Consider the following 19,614-nt stretch of genomic DNA (forward strand, 5'->3'; position numbering starts at 1 on the left):
CCTTTGCCCTGTTGGGGCAATGTCAGAAGAAGACAGCTAAAACAGAAGACTTAATACGACCCAGGTCTTATAACATAATACCAAAAATGTCCAGATTTTGATCAAAAATCACTTATCATACCAAGAATAAGGAATATCTCAAACTGAATAAAAAAAGACAATCAATAGACACCAACACTAAGGTGACAAAGATGTTAGAATTATCTGATGAATATTTTTTAAAGATTTTATGTATTTATTTGAGAGAGAGAGTGAGTGAGAGCAAGAAAGAGAGAGAGAGCACAAGCAGGGGAAGGGGGGGAGGTAAGAGAGAGAGGAAGAAGAAGGGAGAATCTCCCAACTGAGCAGGGAGTCCAATGCAGGGCTCAATCCCAGGACTCTGGGATCATGACCTGAGACAAAGGCAGATGCTTAACTGACTGAGGCACCCAGGAACCCCGTTATGAATATTTTGAAGCAGCCATGATAAAAATGCTTCAGTAGCAATTAAGAATATGCAAAGCAGATGGAAAAATAGAAATCTCAACAAAGAAATAAAATATCAAGAATCAAGTGCAAGTTTTAGAGTTGATAAATACAATAACCAAAGTAAAAAAACTCGAAGGATGAGGTTAACAGCAGAATACAGGGTCCAGAGAAAAGACTCTGAACTATAAGATAGAACAACAGAAATTACCCAGCCTGAACAACAGAGAGAAAAACGAAAGAAAGAAAGAAAGAAAGAAAGAAAGAAAGAAAGAAAGAAAGAAAGAAAGAAAGAAAGAAAGGAAGGAAGGAAGGAAGGAAGGAAGGAAGGAAGGAAGGAAGGAAGGAAGAAAGGAAGAAAGGAAGAAAGAAAGAGAAAGAAAGAAAGAAAGAAAGAAAGAAAGAAAGAAAGAAAGAAAGAAAGAAAGAAAGAAAGAAAGGAAAGGAAAGGAAAGAAAGAAAGGAAAGGAAAGGAAAGGAAAGGAAAGGAAAGGAAAGGAAAGGAAAGGAAAGGAAAGGAAAGGAGGGAAGGAAGGAAGGACCTGAGCATCAGGGACCTGAGGAACTATAACAAAAAGTCTTATATTCATATTATTGGAGTTTCATGAGAGAAGAAAGAGGACTGGCTGAAAAAGCACTCAAAGAAATAAGAACTGAAAATTCCCCAAAGGACATAAATCTAAAGATTCAAGAAGTTGACAAATCCAAACAGAATAAACCCCAAAAAATCCACACCAAGATATAGCCCAGTCAGAATTCTGAAAACTAAGAATGAATTAAAATTGTGAAAACAGCAAAAGAGAAACAATACCCCACCTATAAAGGAAAGGATTTTAAAGGGCAGCCAAAGCCTCATCAGAAACCATGGAAGTTAGGGACTGGCACAGTATTTTTCAAGTGTTTGAAAGCAAAAGACTGTCAACATGGTTTCCTATACCCAGCAAAAAATCCTTCAGCAATGAAGGGGAAACCCTAACACTCTTAGATGAATGAAAACTATTCGAAGGATTTGTTGCCAGCAGACCTACCTTAAAAGAATGGTGAGAAGTTCTCTAAACAGAAAGGACATGATAAAAGAAGAAATCTTGAAACATTGGGAAGAAGGAAAGAACATGGTAATAAAAAATATGGGTAAATATAATAGACTTTCCCTCTCCTCCTGAATTTTCTAAATGATGTTTAATTGTTGAAGCAAAAATTATAACACTGGGGTGATTCTAAATGTATTTAGGGGAAATATTTAAGAAATTATATCATGAAGGGGGCGTAAAGGGATGTAGAGAGTTAGGGTTTCTTCACTTGCACTAGTCAAATGGTGACAGCAGTAAACTGTTGGGAGTTGTATGCGTCGTACCCACAGCAACCACTAAAAATGGTATACAAAGATACTATACATATATCAAAATGGGTTCTTAAAAATGTTCAAGCAACCACAGGAAGGCAGGAAAACAAAGAGAAATGAGAAACAGAGAGAACAAATGGAAACAAAAAAAATAATAAAATGACAGACTTAAGGCTTAACGTATTAATAATTACATTAAATATAGTCTAAATACATCAGTTAGAAGACAGAGATTGTCAGAGCTTATTAAAAAACATTAGCCAACTATATGCTATCTACAAAAAAAAAAACACCTCACCTCAAATATAATAATACATGCAAGTTAAAAGTAAAAGATTAGAGAAAGATAATATCATGCAAATATTAATCAAAAGAAAATAGGACTGGCTATATTAACATCAGATAAAGTAGCCTTCAGAGCAAAATATATGTATATATATGAAACAGAGAGAGACATTATATAATGTAAAAAGGCCGATCCACCAAGAAGACATAACAATGCTAAAGTGTATATGCCACATTATCTCTCTCTTTCTTGCTCTCACTCACTCTCTGTCTCAAATAAATACATAAAATCTTTAAAAAATACTCATCAGATAATTCGAACATCTTTGTCACCTTAGGAAGCACTGCAAAATATGTGAAGCAAACATTGATAGAATCAAAAGAAGAAATCGACAAATCCACAGTTAAAGTTGGAGACTTCAATATTCCTCCCTCAATAATTGATAGAACCACTAGAGAAAAAAATCATCAAAGATATAAAAGATCTCGCTGACACTCTCACCCAACAGGATCTAATTGGCAGTTATAAAATACCCAACAAAAGCTGAATAAATATTCTTTTCATGTTAATGTGCTCAGAACAGTACCTGACACATATTAAGTGCTGGATAAATGTTGCAAGATCAACAGACACTTTTTACAGAAACTGAGACACAGAGAAGTTAAGTTACCTGGACAAGACCACACAGCGGGAAACTGGGAATGGAAGTCAGGCAGCCCGCTGTAGAGCCCATGCTCTTAACTACTACTGCCTGAAATCTTTTTAAAACAACTCAACCCTGCAATTCTTATTCAAAAAGTTTGGGGTAGGGCCTGAGTTTATAGAGTTTCTTAAACTTCCTCACCATTTTTTCTTCAAAGACTGAACCCGCTCTCGGGGGCTCCGCCTTTTAAGGACACAGTCGGGAGCATGATATGATTTCAACTCACATTCCATTGTCCGGAATTTTGTTTCAGCCACAGTTATTTGTAAAGGAGGCTTGAAAATGTTGCCCATAGGTGGGTGGCTGTGTGCTCATCTGTAATTTCTATTTCTGTAGGAGAAGAGGAGAAAAGATATTGGAGGACAGCTGGCAGGCTCAGGCACACTCTGTTTGCTAGATAAACACTCTTGCCTTTGCATCACTTTATTGTTAAACAGGTTGGGATGGAGTCCAAATCGCTTGAGGTAACAAAGCAGCAGGACCTGGTTTCCTGGGACCAAGTGTGTTCTCAGAACATGGGATGCTCAGTTTTAAAAAGCAGGAATGTCCTGGGAAAACAAAACAAATTAGTCACTCTACCCAGAGGTCCTCATCAACCTCTCCTGCCACACCTCTCTCTCAGCTGCACCAGACTGCACTTCTGGGAAAGAGCCTGAAGAGCCAAGCTCTTGTCAAGCTCTTTTTCAGTCCTTCAACAAATATTTATTGATGACGTACTGTGTGTCAAGCACTGCTCCCATCACCAGGAGATAGAACTTCTAACCCTTTCCCCTGGCTAACTCCTCCTCAACATTTAGGTTTTAGGGTTCAGTTTGAGGGCTCTTCATCAAGGAAATTTTCCCCCATCCTGCTAGTCCGGCCCCTTGCCCCAACAGGTGCTTCCCCTAGACAGCACTTATATCCTGTCCTCTGCACATTCTCTCGCCTTGTAGACATAGGTCTTGGCCACCTTTTTGTATTAGTGTCAAGGACAGAATCTAGCACATAGTAGGTGCTCAATAAATGATTGTCAAATGAATGAACGCCTCTCTAGAAACCCAGGGCTTGCTCAGATGAAAAGCTATGCCCATCCTCTCCCTGGCTGGCCATGGTCCCTCCGTTCAGCACTCCCAACAGTGGTCATGATAGGGAACTAATGAGACCGTACTCCCAATCTCACACGGCTGGACTCCATGGGGTGCTCCACTGGGAACTACTTTCTGAGGAAAGCAGTAGACAAAACAGTGGAGTTGCCCTTGTGACCTGAGCCCCCAGGCTGCTGCTTCCCACTTTACACCTGCTGGCCATTACCTGATAATAATTCTTGTAATGAGAATGATAACAAGACTATTATCCCTTAATTAGGTAGTAATGACACCAGCTTGGCTGCCAAGCAAGGCTGGAGGACCTGAAGTTAATTATCTTAAAAACGGAAGCTTCTTCAATAAGGAGGGGAAAGAAGGGTCATTTTTGTCCACCTTCCAAAGCGAAGTAGAAATAACATGCCCTTCGGTCAGCACAGGTAAGTGGGCGTGGGGAGAAGAGAGAATGAGCATGCATATGTGTATGCGTGTGTTGCAGGGTGGTGATGGGGAAGAGCAACACTCAGGGCCCATCTAAGTAGTGCATATTTTTGAAAGTTCCCAAATGAATGAGTTTTTGATGAAGTTTATTGGAAAGTATGGTGGGGGCGGGGATGGTGGACAAGGAATAGGAAGGTAGAAGGAGGCAGCTCTTCAAAAGGAAAAATAGATTACAAGATCTTCTCCTTAGATAGTAGGGCCCAGGGCTTGCACACCCTTCTAGTCTAGCAGGTCACACTGGGTATGTATTTTAAACTGGATTCTACCTGGAGTATGGTCCTAAGACATACTTGCTTCTGTTATATTTTTATACCCATCCCTGGGAAAGAGGAAACACATGAACTCAGCTACTGTCACATTTATCTCCAGGTGATAATGCACACAGGCTTTCTCAGGGAAAGGGGTGGGTCTGGGCTGGCACTCCTCCACCCTCCAGGTCCCCATAGATCTTCCTCTCAACTCCTCCCTTTGGTAAGTACCCAGGGTCTGTGAATCTATAGGAGGCAGAGTGTCCTGATGTCCCAGAATGGGTCAGATGGGGCTTTAGAAAATCATCAAATCAAAGCAAATCCTTGTTAAACCTAGGTTGCAGATTATCAGTATAATGACTGACACCCATTAAGGTGGATAACTGAGAATTGATAGTGATAGTAGAAGAGGGGGTATGTGTATGCCTATACTTCAGGACTGAGATGGAAGAAGAGATTTCTGTACCACAGAAGGGGACAGTGTGTACTAAGAGCACTATGGAGATGCCAGGTAAGATAGGCAAGAAGGAGACTGATAGCCCCATAGACCCATTGAGACTGCATGTAAGGAGTTTACTATGGGCCCCCCACCTTTGGATGTATGGGAAAAAAAGAATTTGTTTTGACCCAGAAGCCTGCCTCCAAATTGCAAAAAAATGAAAAAAATTAAAAGGAGGAGTACAGCCAGAGCAGGTATGTACACTGTGAAATACTCAGGTTGATGGACACCATGAGATCAGGACCAGATTTTATTTTGCCTCTGGGAGGGAAATCTTCAGGTTTCTGTGCCCTCAGCTGGAGACCTGGTTAATCATTGAACTGGACTCATTTTCCACACCAAACCCTGTGTCTCCAGAATTCCCAACTTGAGGTCTGGACACTCCGGAGCTCCCACTGCCCCCTGCAGACCCTGAACCCCTGGGCACAGCCCCAGATGCTACACCAGATCCTCTGAAGATATTGCCTCCCCTTGCGGAGACTCTGCCCCATAAGCTGAAGCCAGATGCAACCACATCAGGAGCGGAGACTGCTTGACACCATGGCCGGGGGAGACAGAGAGGAAGGTTTCAGGATAGCTCTGGGCATCCCTATACAGCTTCTACATCCCTGAACACCCATCTCACACACAGCGTTGAGGGGCTTCTTCCCGAAGTGTTCCATAAAGGAACAATGGCCACCAAAACCAGTGCTCCTGTCCCACCCATCCTTCCGGGCCTTCTCTCCACACCAGACTCAGGGGTTCCTAACAGCAGGATCTCTGCTTCCTCCACCTGGAGACAAGCATGAGATCCTTGATGCAAAGGAAAATTTGACCTCCTCTACTAAATCCCCTCCTGGTCTTGTGGCCCATGAGATAAGAAGCAACCAGTGCAAGACTACACAGCCAGTGCCCACAGAGTGAGGTCATGGCTGCAGGTCCCCAGCCTCCTAGCTGAGAGCCCCTCCCTCCTTGTCTCAGGAAAGGTCAGGGGTGACTCCTGACTCACCAGCAAAGGAGAACTCCTCATTACTCACAGTAGCTCACATTGTCAGTGACTTCTCCAGAGAGCCTGTTGGCATGAAAACAATCAGAATAATCAGTAAATCCTCTGACAGGGGCTCAGAGGAGAACAATTTCCAGAAGGAAGGATACCCTAGGTGTGATCCATAAAATGTGTAATTTAGTCTCACTCTGGAAAATACTTGGGTTCCTGAACTGCATCAGTTCCCACCTGGAGTCACAAGGGCAGCTGTCCTCAGTTTCCCCTGCCCACAATTTTGACTCTCGGTGGGCTCATTGCCACTATTCCTGGACTCCCACAACTAATACTCTCTCCTCATCCCCCTCCTCCCAAGAGTCCTTCTCTACCCTTTCCCCAGCTACGGCTCAGGCCAGCCATACCTAGACTGAACAAAGCTAAGGAAAACTCTTTTTCCTCTGTCTTTCTCAATGACAGGGAAATCTCCCCACTTTGTCCTTTGGTCCAGAGGTTCAGAGGGAAAGTTTGGAGGAGTTAGGGACTCCAGCATATGGGCCAGGACCTGCACTACTCATGTGCACTCTGGACAAACGCCCTGACCAGACACCTCCTTCCCCACCACTGACAAAGCTCAGGTGATGTTTCAGGAATAAGTGAGTTAATTAACTGTCCATGATACAGATGGGAAGGTTGACAGAGGGTCACTACTGATGGACACTCACACATTCTCTGCCCCCTGGGTCACCTACCTGTTCTCCTCACCCTCCAGAAGCTTGTGGTAAGTGGTGATCTCTATATCCAAGACCAGCTCGGCTCCCAGCAGTTCCCAGTAGTCACACAGCAGCCAGGCCATGTCCACTTTGACCTGCTGCAGGGTGGCCTCCACCTCAGCCAGCTTATCCTGGACGTCTTTGAGGCTCACCTCACCCTTCTGCTCTGCCTCCAGGATGGCGCCTTGCAGGGGGCAGTGCTCTGCCAAAAGCCATCAGCAGACAGTAAGTGGGGCATGGAAGACGATATACCAACCCGCTTGCTGTGCTTCTCTTTTGCCCACCTTCATAATTTATTATAGAAGATGTGCAAATATAGAAAAATAAAGAAATAAAATAATCTTTCTTAACTCCACCCCCTCAAAAGCTTCCACTGCCAAGTTGGTGCCCTACCTGCTTCTTGAGATTGGTGATTTCCGCTTAAAGTCTCTGGAAGGCTGGGTTCAGCTCACTGACCTCCATCTTAATCACTTTGAGGTCATCACCCTTTCTTCATGCAGTGGCCTGGAGCTCCTGGCACTAGAACCAGGAAAAGGCAGGAGTGAAAAGTAGCACAGAGAGAGCCAAACAACTCACCCCAGATCTCTAAGCTTCACTTAACCAGGACTCATGTGCTCTGCACAGTCTAGTCATTGTGGCTGAAACCAACCCATAGAGGAGACACATTCCTATCTGCTAGGAAAGCAGGGTCTGGCTGAAAAAAGAAAACATGCCTACCCAGCCTAGGTATGCAACTACCAAAGATCACAGAACCAAATCTTGGGCAGGAATACACCTTTGGTCTATCCTTCCCAGCCAGACCCTGACAGGAGAGATAGCCAACAGGCAACCCACAGTAGGAAGAAGGCAGCAACTATTTCATGTGTGGACCTGGAATCATTATTCCTGTTAAGGAACTGCCTTCAACCATATTCCACTCAGGTGGGTACTGGGAAGGTCAGGCTCCCTGAAGATGTGCTCCCACAGATGTGCGGGAGGGAAGGCAGTGGGAGCAGGTGCTGGTAGAAAGAAGCCAGCCTGGGTGAGACACTGGCTACCATGATGCATGGATTGAAGAGCTGGCTGTGCAGGTTTGTAAGTTACTGTGGTGTCTCTAAATGCATCTGGGTCTGCAGAGTTGGGTCAACTCCCCCAACATAGGAATGGCAAGACCCACTTCCAGGGGTGGCTGAGCCAGAGACTTTCACAGGTTCCTTCCCCACTAATCTCCAGGACAGGACATATGAGGTCAGATGGCCCTACCAACCATAAGCCAAAGGAGCAGATCAATCTCTATTGGCAGGAGTGGGGATCCTATATGCCCTCTGGGCACAACCCCAGCACGAGACGGTTCTCCAGGTGGGCACCTTAGTCTGGTACAGGGCCTCAGCCTCAGCTTTGCTCCTCTGGGCAATCTCCTCATACTGGGCCTTGACCTCAAAGAGGATGCTGTCCAGATGCCAGTTGTTGTCCATGGAAAGTACCATGTTCGTGTCATTGACTGGCTGCTGCACCTGGGCCAGCTCCTGCACAGCAGAACAGGGATCGGTCTTCTAGAAATGCTCAGCACCCACATTTAGGGGTTCCCAGAGCCACCTCACCAGCAGCCATGCAGAAGCTCGGGGGCAGCCCAGGGAAACTTCTCTCTTTCTCAGTTCTCCAACCATCCCAGGGACTCCCAGGGAGCTTAGACCCCAAATTTACAGCAGCAGAGAAGACCTGAAGGAATTCAGTTTCCTGCTGCAGAGTGTCCACTTGGGCATCGAGATCCACCCTGGCCAAGTAGGCACTGTCCACATCCTGAAAGAAAGGAGGCAGTGGGCCCAATGGCCTCAAGATGCCAGGGGGAGAGTGACATTGATAGGGCAGGCACTGGGGGAGACTAACAGAGTGGGGACAATACCAGGTGGATTTGATATCTTTAAGAAGTTGAAAACAGGACTTTTGAGAAAGAAATCAGAATAGCCTTCATTCGTACCACTTCTCACAGTCTTGCCCACAACCCAGTGCTAACTTGGCAGTTAGCTGGGGCTGGGGATGCTTCACAGTGGAGGAAACTGAGCCCAGTGCAGAGCAGCCTGGAGAGAGTACCAGAACTGAGCCCTGGGGGACAAAGCCAGCTGCCTCCCCGCTTCTTCAGCACCACAAAGTCACTCTCAGCCTTTGTCCTACTCTTGACCTCTACTTTGTATCTGGTGGCAGTTTGTGGATAAGGAGATTGTTACGACTCAAGACATTCCCTTTTCTCTGCTGTCCTACACTCTGAACGTACATCCACAAGCAGATTCACAAGAAGAAAACAAACAGAAAAAGACCCCACAAGTTCCTGGAGAGGCCAATTCTATGCTCTAGCATTACTCTCACACCAGACTTGGGAGCCACACATATTTTGGCCCAACACCAACTGTCCCACCTTCCCCCACCACTCACTTCTTCTCATATTCCCCCATGGCATCCTGGGTGATCTTCAGCTCTGCTGCCTGCCTCATCTTCTCTGCTGTGAACTTGTCCATCCGCCTCCTGAAGTTGCCGACATAGCCCTCAAAGTTGGGCTCCAGGCTAGTGGTGCGGGATCTGACACCTAGCTGCAGCAGCTCCCACCTCGTTTCCAGCACCTGGTTTTGCTGCTCCAGGAACCACACCTGGAGCTAGTAAGTCCAAGGGCTCAGGCCCAGGGGACAGCCACAGTGGGCTTGAGCCTGGAGAGAGTGATAAGTGACTCCAGTTTAGTGTTAATTCCCAACATGCTATGGATAGAGGTTAGTTAGCCCTATTATTTGAAGAGATTTTAAGCATGTTTATACAGAGGTCCAGGTTTCCTAATGTAGGATAGGGTCTGAGCCTTTGAATGTTTACCAAGTTCCCTCCTTGATTATTATTTGCATCAAAGTTTGAGAATTATTGGCCTGCATCATTTGGGAAGAGGTCAGAAAGAGACATATCAATGAGCCAGCAAAAAACTCACTCTCGGGAATATTCTTTTACCAAATAGCCAGTTACCTGATGTAGACAAAAATATTCCCTTTTCCCTACTTCTCTGTTTTCATGACATTGCAAGTGACAATGACAGTAAGTAGCAAAAGAGAAGAATTAATTAACAATCAGTACCTTGAATGTGTTGAGCATCTTTTTGGTAAAGCTCATGAGACACTGTCCTCCTACAGTGAACCTCCTCCCCTACTCATCCCTCAACTCCTGTTCCCAACTTTTAGCCCAGCAACCCTTGTCAGGCCATGAAGGAAGAGAATAGTTTAGTTTATTTTTTTTCCCAAGCTGGAGCTTTTTTTTTTTTTTTTTTGTAAATTTTTCCCCCCCAGGGGAGGTACAAGTTAATTCTTTTTTTTTATCTTTTTATTGTTATGTTAATCACCATACATTACATCATTAGTTTTAGATGTAGTGTTCCATGATTCATTGTTTGTGCATAACACCCAGTGCTCCATGCAGAACGTGCCCTCTTTAATACACATCACGAGGCTAACCCATCCTCCCACCCCCCTCCCCTCTAGAACCCTCAGTTTGTTTTTCAGAGTCCATCGTCTCTCATGGTTCGTCTCCCCCTCCGATTTCCCCCCATTCATTCTTCCCCTCCTGCTATCTTCTTCTTCTTTTTTTTTCTTAACATACATCGCATTATTTGTTTCAGAGCTACAGATCTGTGATTCAACAGTCTTGCACAATTCACAGTGCTCACCATAGCACATACCCTCTCCAGTGTCTATCACCCAGTCACCCCATCCCTCACACCCCACCCCCCACTCCAGCAACCCTCAGTTTGTTTCCTGAGATTAAGAATTCCTCATATCAGTGAGGTCATATGATACATGTCTTTCTCTGATTGACTTATTTCGCTCAGCATAACACCCTCCAGTTCCATCCACGTCATTGCAAATGGCAAGATCTCATTCCTTTTGATGGCTGCATAATATTCCATTGTATATATATACCACCTCTTCTTTATCCATTCATCTGTCGATGGACATCTTGGCTCTTTCCACAGTTCGGCTATTGTGGACATTGCTGCTATAAACATCGGGGTGCACGTACCCCTTCGGATCCCTACATTTGTATCTTTGGGGTAAATACCCAGTAGTACAATTGCTGGATCGTATGGTGGCTCTATTTTCAACTTTTTGAGGAACCTCCATACTGTTTTCCAGAGTGGCTGCACCAACTTGCATTCCCACCAACAGTGTAGGAGGGTTCCCCTTTCTCCGCATCCTCACCAACATCTGTCGTTTCCTGACTTGTTAATTTTACCATTCTGACTGGTGTGAGGTGGTATCTCATTGAGGTTTTGATTTGGATTTCCCTGATGCCGAGTGATGTTGAGCACTTTTTCATGTGTCTGTTGGCCATTTGGATGTCTTCTTTGGAGAAATGTCTGTTCATGTCTTCGGCCCATTTCTTGATTGGATTATTTGTTCTTTGGGTGTTGAGTTTGATAAGTTCTTTCTTTTTTTTTTTGATAAGTTCTTTATAGATTTTGGATACTAGCCCTTTATCTGATACGTCATTTGCAAATATCTTCTCCCATTCTGTCGGTTGTCTTTTGGTTTTGTGAACTGTTTCTTCTGCTGTGCAAAAGCTTTTTATCTTGATGAAGTCCCAATAGTTCATTTTTGCCCTTGCTTCCCTTGCCTTTGGCGATGTTTCTAGGAAGAAGTTGCTGCGGCTGAGGTCGAAGAGGTTGCTGCCTGTGTTCTCCTTTAGGATTTTGATGGACTCCTGTCTCACATTTAGGTCTTTCAACCATTTTGAGTCTATTTTTCTGTGTGGTGTAAGGAAATGGTCCAGTTTCATTCTTCTGCATGTGGCTGTCCAATTTTCCCAACACCATTTGTTGAAGAGACTGTCTTTTTTCCATTGGACATTTTTCCTGCTTTGTCGAAGATGAGTTGACCATAGAGTTGAGGGTCCATTTCTGGGCTGTCTATTCTGTTCCATTGATCGATGTGTCTGTTTTTGTGCCAGTACCATACTGTCTTGATGATGACAGCTTTGTAATAGAGCTGGAAGTCCGAAATTGTGATGCCGCCAGCTTTGCTTTTCTTTTTCAACATTCTTCTGGCTATTCGGGGTCTTTTCTGGTTCCATACAAATTTTAGGATTATTTGTTCCATTTCTTTGAAAAAAGTGGATGTTATTTTGATGGGGATTGCATTGAATGTGTAGATTGCTCTAAGTAGCATTGACATCTTCACAATATTTGTTCTTCCAATCCATGAGCATGGAACATTTTTCCATTTCTTTGTGTCTTCCTCAATTTCTTTCATGAGTATTTTATAGTTTTCTGAGTACAGAAACTTTGCCTCTTTGGTTAGATATATTCCTAGGTATCTTATGGTTTTGGGTGCAGTTGTAAATGGGATCGACCCCTTAATTTCTCTTTCTTCTGTCTTGTTGTTGGTGTATAGGAATGCCACTGATTTCTGTGCATTGATTTTATATCCTGCCACTTTACTGAATTCCTGTATGAGTTCTAGCAGTTTTGGGGTGGAGTCTTTTGGGTGTTCCACATAGAGTATCATATCATCTGCAAAGAGTGAGAGTTTGACTTCTTCTTTGCCGATTCGGATGCCTTTTATTTCTTTTTGTTGTCTGATTGCTGTGGCTAGGACTTCTAATAGTATGTTGAATAGCAGTGGCGATAGTGGACCTCCGTGCCATGTTCTTGACCTTAGGGGGAAAGCTCTCAGTTTTTCCCCATTGAGAATGATATTCACTGTGGGTTTTTCATAGATGGCTTTTATGATACTGAGGTATGTACCCTCTATCCCTACACTCTGAAGAGTTTTGATCAAGAAAGGATGCTGTACTTTGTCAAATGCTTTTTCTGCATCTATTGAGAGGATCATATGATTCTTGTTCTTTCTTTTGTTAATGTATTGTATCATGTTGATTGATTTGCGGATGTTGACCCAAACTTGCAGCCCAGGGATAAATCCCACTTGGTCGTGGTGAATAATCCTTTTAATGCACTGTTGGATCTTATTGGCTAGTATTTTGGTGAGAATTTTTGCATCCATGTTCATCAAGGATATTGGTCTGTAATTCTCCTTTTTGATGGGGTCTTTGTCTGGTTTGGGGATCAAGGTAATGGTGGCCTCATAAAACGAGTTTGGAAGTTTTCCTTCCATTTCTATTTTTTGGAACAGTTTCAGAAGAATAGGTATTAATTCTTCTTTAAATGTTTGGTACAATTCCCCTGGGAAGCCATCTGGCCCTGGGCTTTTGTTTTTTGGGAGATTTTTAATGACTGCTTCAATTTCCTTAGTGGTTATAGGTCTGTTCAGGTTTTCTATTTGTTCCTGGTTCAGTTTTGGTAGTTGATACATCTCTAGGAATGCATCCATTTCTTCCAGGTTATCTAATTTGCTGGCATAGTGTTGCTCATAATATGTTCTTATAATTGTTTGTATTTCTTTGGTGTTGGTTGTGATCTCTCCTCTTTCATTCATGATTTTGTTGATTTGGGTCATTTCTCTTTTCTTTTTGATAAGTCTGGCCAGGGGTTTATCAATCTTGTTAATTCTTTCAAAGAACCAGCTCCTAGGGGCACCTGGGTGGCTCAGTCATTAAGCGTCTGCCTTCACCTCAGGTCTGGATCCCAGGGTGCTGGGATCGAGCCCCGCATCGGGCTTCCTGCTCTGCAGGAAGCCTGCTTCTCCCTCTCCCACTCCCCCTGCTGTGTTCCCTCTCTTGCTGTGTCTCTCTCTGTCAAATAAATAAATAAATAAAATCTTAAAAAAAAAAGAAGAAGAACCAGCTCCTAGTTCGTTGATCTGTTCTACTGTTCTTTTGGTTTCTATTTCATTGATTTCTGCTCTGATCTTTATTATTTCTCTTCTTCTGCTGGGTTTAGGCTTTATTTGCTGTTCTTTCTCCAGCTCCTTTAGGTGTGGGGTTAGGTTGTGTACTTGAGACCTTTCTTGTTTCTTGAGAAAGGCTTGTATTGCTATATACTTTCCTCTTAGGACTGCCTTTACTGCATCCCAAAGATTCTGAACAGTTGTGTTTTCATTTTCATTGGTTTCCATGAATTTTTTTAATTCTTCTTTAATTTCCTGGTTGACCCATTCACTCTTTAGTAGGATGCTCTTTAGCCTCCATGTATTTGAGTTCTTTCTGACTTTCCTCTTGTGATTGAGTTCTAGTTTCAAAGCACTGTGGTCTGAAAATAGGCAGGGAATGATCCCAATCTTTTGGTACCGATTGAGACCTGATTTATGACCTAGGATGTGATCGATTCTGGAGAATGTTCCATGGGCACTAGAGAAGAATGTGTATTCTCTTGCTTTGGGATGGAATGTTCTGAATATGTCTGTGAAGTCCATTTGGTCCAGTGTGTCATTTAAAATCTTTATTTCCTTGTTGATCTTTTGCTTAGATGATCTGTCCATTTCAGTGAGGGGGGTGTTAAAGTCCCCCACTATTATTGTATTGTTGTCAATGTGTTTCTTTGCTTTTGTTATTAATTGCCTTATATAACTGGCTGCTCCCATGTTAGGGGCATAGATATTTACAATTGTTAGATCTTCTTGTTGGATAGACCCTTTAAGTAGGATATAGTGTCCTTCCTCATCTCTTATTACAGTCTCTGGTTTAAAATCTAATTTGTCTGATATAAGGATTGCCACCCCAGCTTTCTTTTGGTGTCCATTAGCATCATAAATGGTTTTCCACCCCCTCACTTTCAATCTGGGGGTGTCTTTGGGTCTAAAATGAGTCTCTTGCAGACAGCATATCAATGGGTCTTGTTTTTTTATCCAATCTGATGGCCTGTGTCTTTTGATTGGGGCATTTAGCCCATTTACATTCAGGGTAACTATTGAAAGATATGAATTTAGTGCCATTGTATTGCCTGTAAGGTGACTGTTACTGTATATTGTCTGTGTTCCTTTCTGGTCTATGTTGCACTTAAGCTCTCTCTTTGCTTAGAGGACCCCGTTCAATATTTCTTGTAGGGCTTGTAGGGTTTTGTGTTTGCAAATTCCTTTAGTTTTTGTTTGTCCTGGAAGCTTTTGATCTCTCCTTCTATTTTCAATGACAGCCTAGCTGGATATAGTATTCTTGGCTGCATATTTTTCTCATTTAGTGCTCTGAATATATGCCAGTCCTTTCTGGCCTGCCAGGTCTCTGTGGATAGGTCTGTTGCCAATCTAATGTTTCTACCATTGTAGGTTACATATCTCTTCTCCCGAGCTGCTTTCAGGATTTTCTCTTTGTCTCTGAGACCCATAAGTTTTACTGTTAGATGTCGGGGTGTTGACCTATTTTTATTGATTTTGAGAGGGGTTCTCTGTGCTTCCTGGATTTTGATGCCTGTTTCCTTCCCCAAATTAAGGAAGTTCTCTGCTATAATTTGCTCCAATATACCTTCTGCCCCCCTCTCTCTTTCTTCTTCTTCTGGGATCCCAATTATTCTAATGTTGTTTTGCCTTATGGTATCGCTTATCTCTCGAATTCTGCCCTCGTACTCCAGTAGTTGTTTATCTCTCTTTTTCTCAGCTTCTTTATTTTCCATCATTTGGTCTTCTATATCACTGATTCTCTCTTCTGCCAAATTTATCCTAGCAGTTAGCGCCCCCATTTTTGATTGCACATTAATAGCCTTTTTGATTTCGACTTGGTTAGATTTTAGTTCTTTTATTTCTCCAGAAAGAGTTTCTCTAATATCTTCCATGCTTTTTTCAAGCCCTGCTTGTATCTTTAAAGTGATGATTCTGAACTCTAGATCTGACATCATACTAATGTCCATATTGAGTAGGTCCCTGGCAGTCGGTACTACCTCTTGTTCTTTTTGTTGAGGTGATTTTTTCTGTCTTGTCATTTTGTCCAGAGGAGGACAGATGAATGAGGGAACAAAATGCTAACAGGGTAACAACATCCCCAGAAAATATACTCTAAACAAATCAGAAAAGACCTGAAGCCGGGGGAAAAGAAAGGGAAAGAGAGAAAAAAGAAAAAAAGAAAAAAGAAAAAGATAAAGATAAAAAGAAACAAAAACAGAACAAAACAAAAAAGAAACAGAATATGATCAAATATGATCAGGCTGGTGCATAGATCAGTGCCACACACTAGATTTTGGGTGTATTTTGGTCTGTTAGAAGAAAGTGTCTCCCAAAATTTTAAAGAAAGAAAAACTTATATATGTACAAAAATAAGGGTTGATATGATGAAGGGATGGAATATGACTGTAAAGATGAAAATTATGAAAAATTTTATAAAAGGAATTGATAAGAAGTTGTTTGAAAAAAGAAAGAAGAGGATTAAAAAAAAGAAAAAAAGGGAGAGAATATGATCAGGCAGGAGAGTAGAACAAAACCATACACTAGAGATTTAGGGTATATTTTGATCTGTTAGAAGAAACTATCTCAAAATTATAAAGAGAGAACAACTTATATATATATGCCAAAAATAAGGGTAACTACTATTAAGGGATAGAATATGACTCTAAAAGTGAAAAATAAAAATGTTTTTTAAAAAAGGGATTGATAAGATGTTGGTTGAAAAAGGGAAAAAGAAAAATTCAAAAAAAAAGTTAAAAAAAATTAGCTTTGAAAGACTACAGAATCATGGTAAAAAAGCCATGAATTCTATGTGCAGTATTCCCCTAGCGCTGGAGTTCTGCCGTTCTCATTGATCGGTAAACTTGGTCTTGGCTGGCTGTTCTCACTGATCTTCTGGGGGAGGGGCCTGTTGCCGTGGTTCCCAAATGTCTTTGCGGGAGGCGGAATTGCCCCGCCCTTGCCTGGTCCGGGCTAAGTAATCTGCTCGGGTTTGCTCTCGGGAGCTTTTGTTCCCTGCAAGCTTTCCGTTCGGCTTTGGAGGAGGAGAGTGAAAATGGCGGCCTCCCAATCTCAGCCCCAGAGGAGCCGAGAACGCGGGGCCCCACTCTTCAGTGAGCCCCCAGAGAAAAGCAGTCAGTCACTCCCATTTCCCCGGTCTCCGGCCGCACTCCGTGCTCACCCGGCCTGTGACCGAGCGTTTCTATCTCTGGCACCCGACCCCGTGTGGAGCCTCCAAACCCAGCAGATCCCTGCGGTGCGCTCCCACGCCTCTCCTCCCGGGAGAAGAAGGGGAGTCTCCCCGCATCTGCTGCTTGTTGGGTCCCTGCTGGAGGAGCAGTGGCCCGACTGTGCCGCGGATCACGGTTTATGGCAACCCCAAGCTGAGAGCCCGCGCCTCGGCTCCGTCTCTGCAGCCGGCTTCCCCGCTCCGATACCTGGGAGCTCTGCCGCACTCAGGCACCCCCGGTCTTTCTGTGACACCGAGGGTCTTGAGACCACACTGTCCCGCGAGGGTTCCAGCCCCTGCTTAGCAACTGGAGTGATGTCCCTCAGTGGAGCTGACTTCTTAAAGTTCCGATTTTGTGCTCCGCTGCTCTATCACTTGCCAGAAGCGGCCAACGGAGTCCCCCTCCCCCGCCGTCTATCCTCCCAAATATCGCCTCCGATTCACTTCTCCGCACGTCCTACCTTCCAGAAAGTGGTTGCTTTTCTGTTCAGAGAGCTGTTGCTATTCTTTTCTTCGATCTCCTGTTGAGTTTGTAGGTGTTCAGAATGGGTTGATCCCTATCCAGCTGAATTCCTGAGACCAGATGAAATTTAGGTCTCCTACTCCTCTGCCATCTTGCTCCGCCCCTCCCAAGCTGGAGCTTTAATCAAGCAGGAGCCCCATACAATTTCCCACATTTTTTTCAGTCTTATAGAGGTATAATTGAGATATAATAAATGGTAATATATTGATAGTGTACAACATAATGATTTGATTTATGTATACATTGTGAAAAGGCTCCCACAGTTGAGTTAATGAACGCATCCATCACATCACATAGTTATCTTTTGTGTGTGTGTGTGTGTGTATGTGTATGTGTGAGAGAGAGACAGAGAGATAGAGACTTAAGTTCTACTCTCTTAGCACATTTCAATTACACAATACAGTGTTATCAACTACAGTCATCAGGAAAGAAAATACCTCCTTTTTTAAAAGATTTCATTTATCTATTTGAGAGAGAGAGCAAGCACGAGTGGGAGGAGGGGCAGAGGGAGAGGGAGAAGCAAGCTCCCTGCTGAGCAGGGAGCCCAACGTAGGGCTCAGTCCAGGATTCGGGGATCATGACCTGAGCCAAAGGCAGATGCCTAAACGCCTGAGCCACCCAGGCACCCCAAGAACATAGCTCCTTAGTACACCACCTATAGTGGTAAGACGGCCCTAAATCCAGAGCTCTGGGCACATTCACCAATTCTACTTTACTTCTTACTGGCTTCTCCTTATTTTTTTTCCCAGCTCCAGGTCTATGCAATAGTGCTGACCCATATTTGCCCCTCCCTAAGAAAGAGCACCCTGAGAAGGGTGGAGTTGGGCAGAACTACAGCATTCCTCCCAGACAACCCTGAGCGTCCCATTGGCACAAACTCAAGATGCAACCTTCCTGCACGCCTCATCTTCCCCAGGGCTACTCAGAGTAAACCTCAATCCAAGATTGCTGTTTGGTGTAGCTAGTATAAGAAGTCTGGCCTCCTTTTGGTGCTAAGACTGGATGAGATCTGAAGGTCAGGACTCCTCCAGGCTGTGAATATAGTTCACCACTCTCAACCTGGCCAACAGAATTTAAAAATCACCTGGTCAAATCATTTGCATTGGCCCCATGCTCCTTTTTCCAGAGCCCATCAACTAGACAACATCTGGTTTTTGTGGTCTCCACTCATTGGCTTTGAGAGTGGAAATGCTGGGCTGCTGGAGAGAAACTCCAAGACCCAGAATCACGTGGCAACTTATGGGGAAGAAACCATTTGCCAAAGTCAATGTGTCCACTTACAAGATACCTATTGGCCATTTTGACTTCTTTGAGAATGAACCTGTCAGCCTGTTTTGATTTACTATACATGCAGAATAGATTGCCTTTATTTAAGGGTGAGAACATAAGGCCATAGTTTGACGCAGTGGTGACAGGTAGCTGAGGGTCAGATCCAATCTCCTAGGGAGGCTTGGAGAACAGGAAGAATAGAGTGGGTACCTTCCACCAGGGCCAATTTTAAAAGACAGGGACTGAGCTAGTTGACCTCAGATAATCTAGACCTGTCCAATATGGTAACCACTAGCCTATTTCCATCCTGGAAGAAAGACCTGGAAGAAGACTCACCTTGTCAGTGAAGAAAGTGTAATCGTCATTGAGTTCCTTGATCTGCTGTTGCTCCAGCTGCTTCACCTCCTGGACCTCAGGGTTGATCCTCACATCCAGTGGCTCCAGAAAGCTTTGATTCATTACAACTTCTTAGATGCCCCCAAGGCACACTGCTGGACATACAAACCCCAGCCCCCCCAAGACCACCACCAAGGCCAAAGCTCACCCTACTGTGGCTGCCCACCCCAAAACACCCTCCCCCATAGCTCCCAGGCTGCTGCCTTGGCCCAGACCCATAGCTATACTGCTGGAGAAGCTCCTGCTCCCACCAAAACTAACAAGACTCCCGCTACTGTAATCTCCTGGCCTGGTGTGGCCTTGGCAGCAGCCATCACTCTTGCAGACCAACAGTTAGTTTTCTGCCCCTCTCTGCGCCCTCCCCCTCCCCCCCCCCCGCCGGCAGGATGGCCAAGCCACTCCAAAGCTCCTGTTCTGACACCTCAAGGCATAGATCTGCCTGCTCATGGTGACTCAAGGAGCATGAGTAATACTGAAGAGGTGGAAAGAGGCTGTCTCAATGTTCCTCTGCTGGGATGCAGAAGGATCCCCTCATATCTCCTGGAGTTGGCAGCTGGCCAAGGATAAGTTCTTGGGTTTGGCTCTCTTGAA

The 19,614-nt window shown here is 44.0% G+C and overlaps 1 pseudogene; it reads right to left on the reverse strand.

Annotated features, from left to right (window-relative positions):
- Positions 1 to 6,113: 6,113 nt before the first annotated feature.
- On the reverse strand, positions 6,114 to 19,086 carry LOC118538428 (keratin, type II cytoskeletal 2 epidermal-like; annotated as a pseudogene).
- Between the last annotated feature and the right edge of the window lie 528 nt (positions 19,087 to 19,614).

Source organism: Halichoerus grypus, chromosome 6 (assembly GCF_964656455.1).
Source record: "Halichoerus grypus chromosome 6, mHalGry1.hap1.1, whole genome shotgun sequence".
Lineage (NCBI taxonomy): Eukaryota > Metazoa > Chordata > Mammalia > Carnivora > Phocidae > Halichoerus > Halichoerus grypus.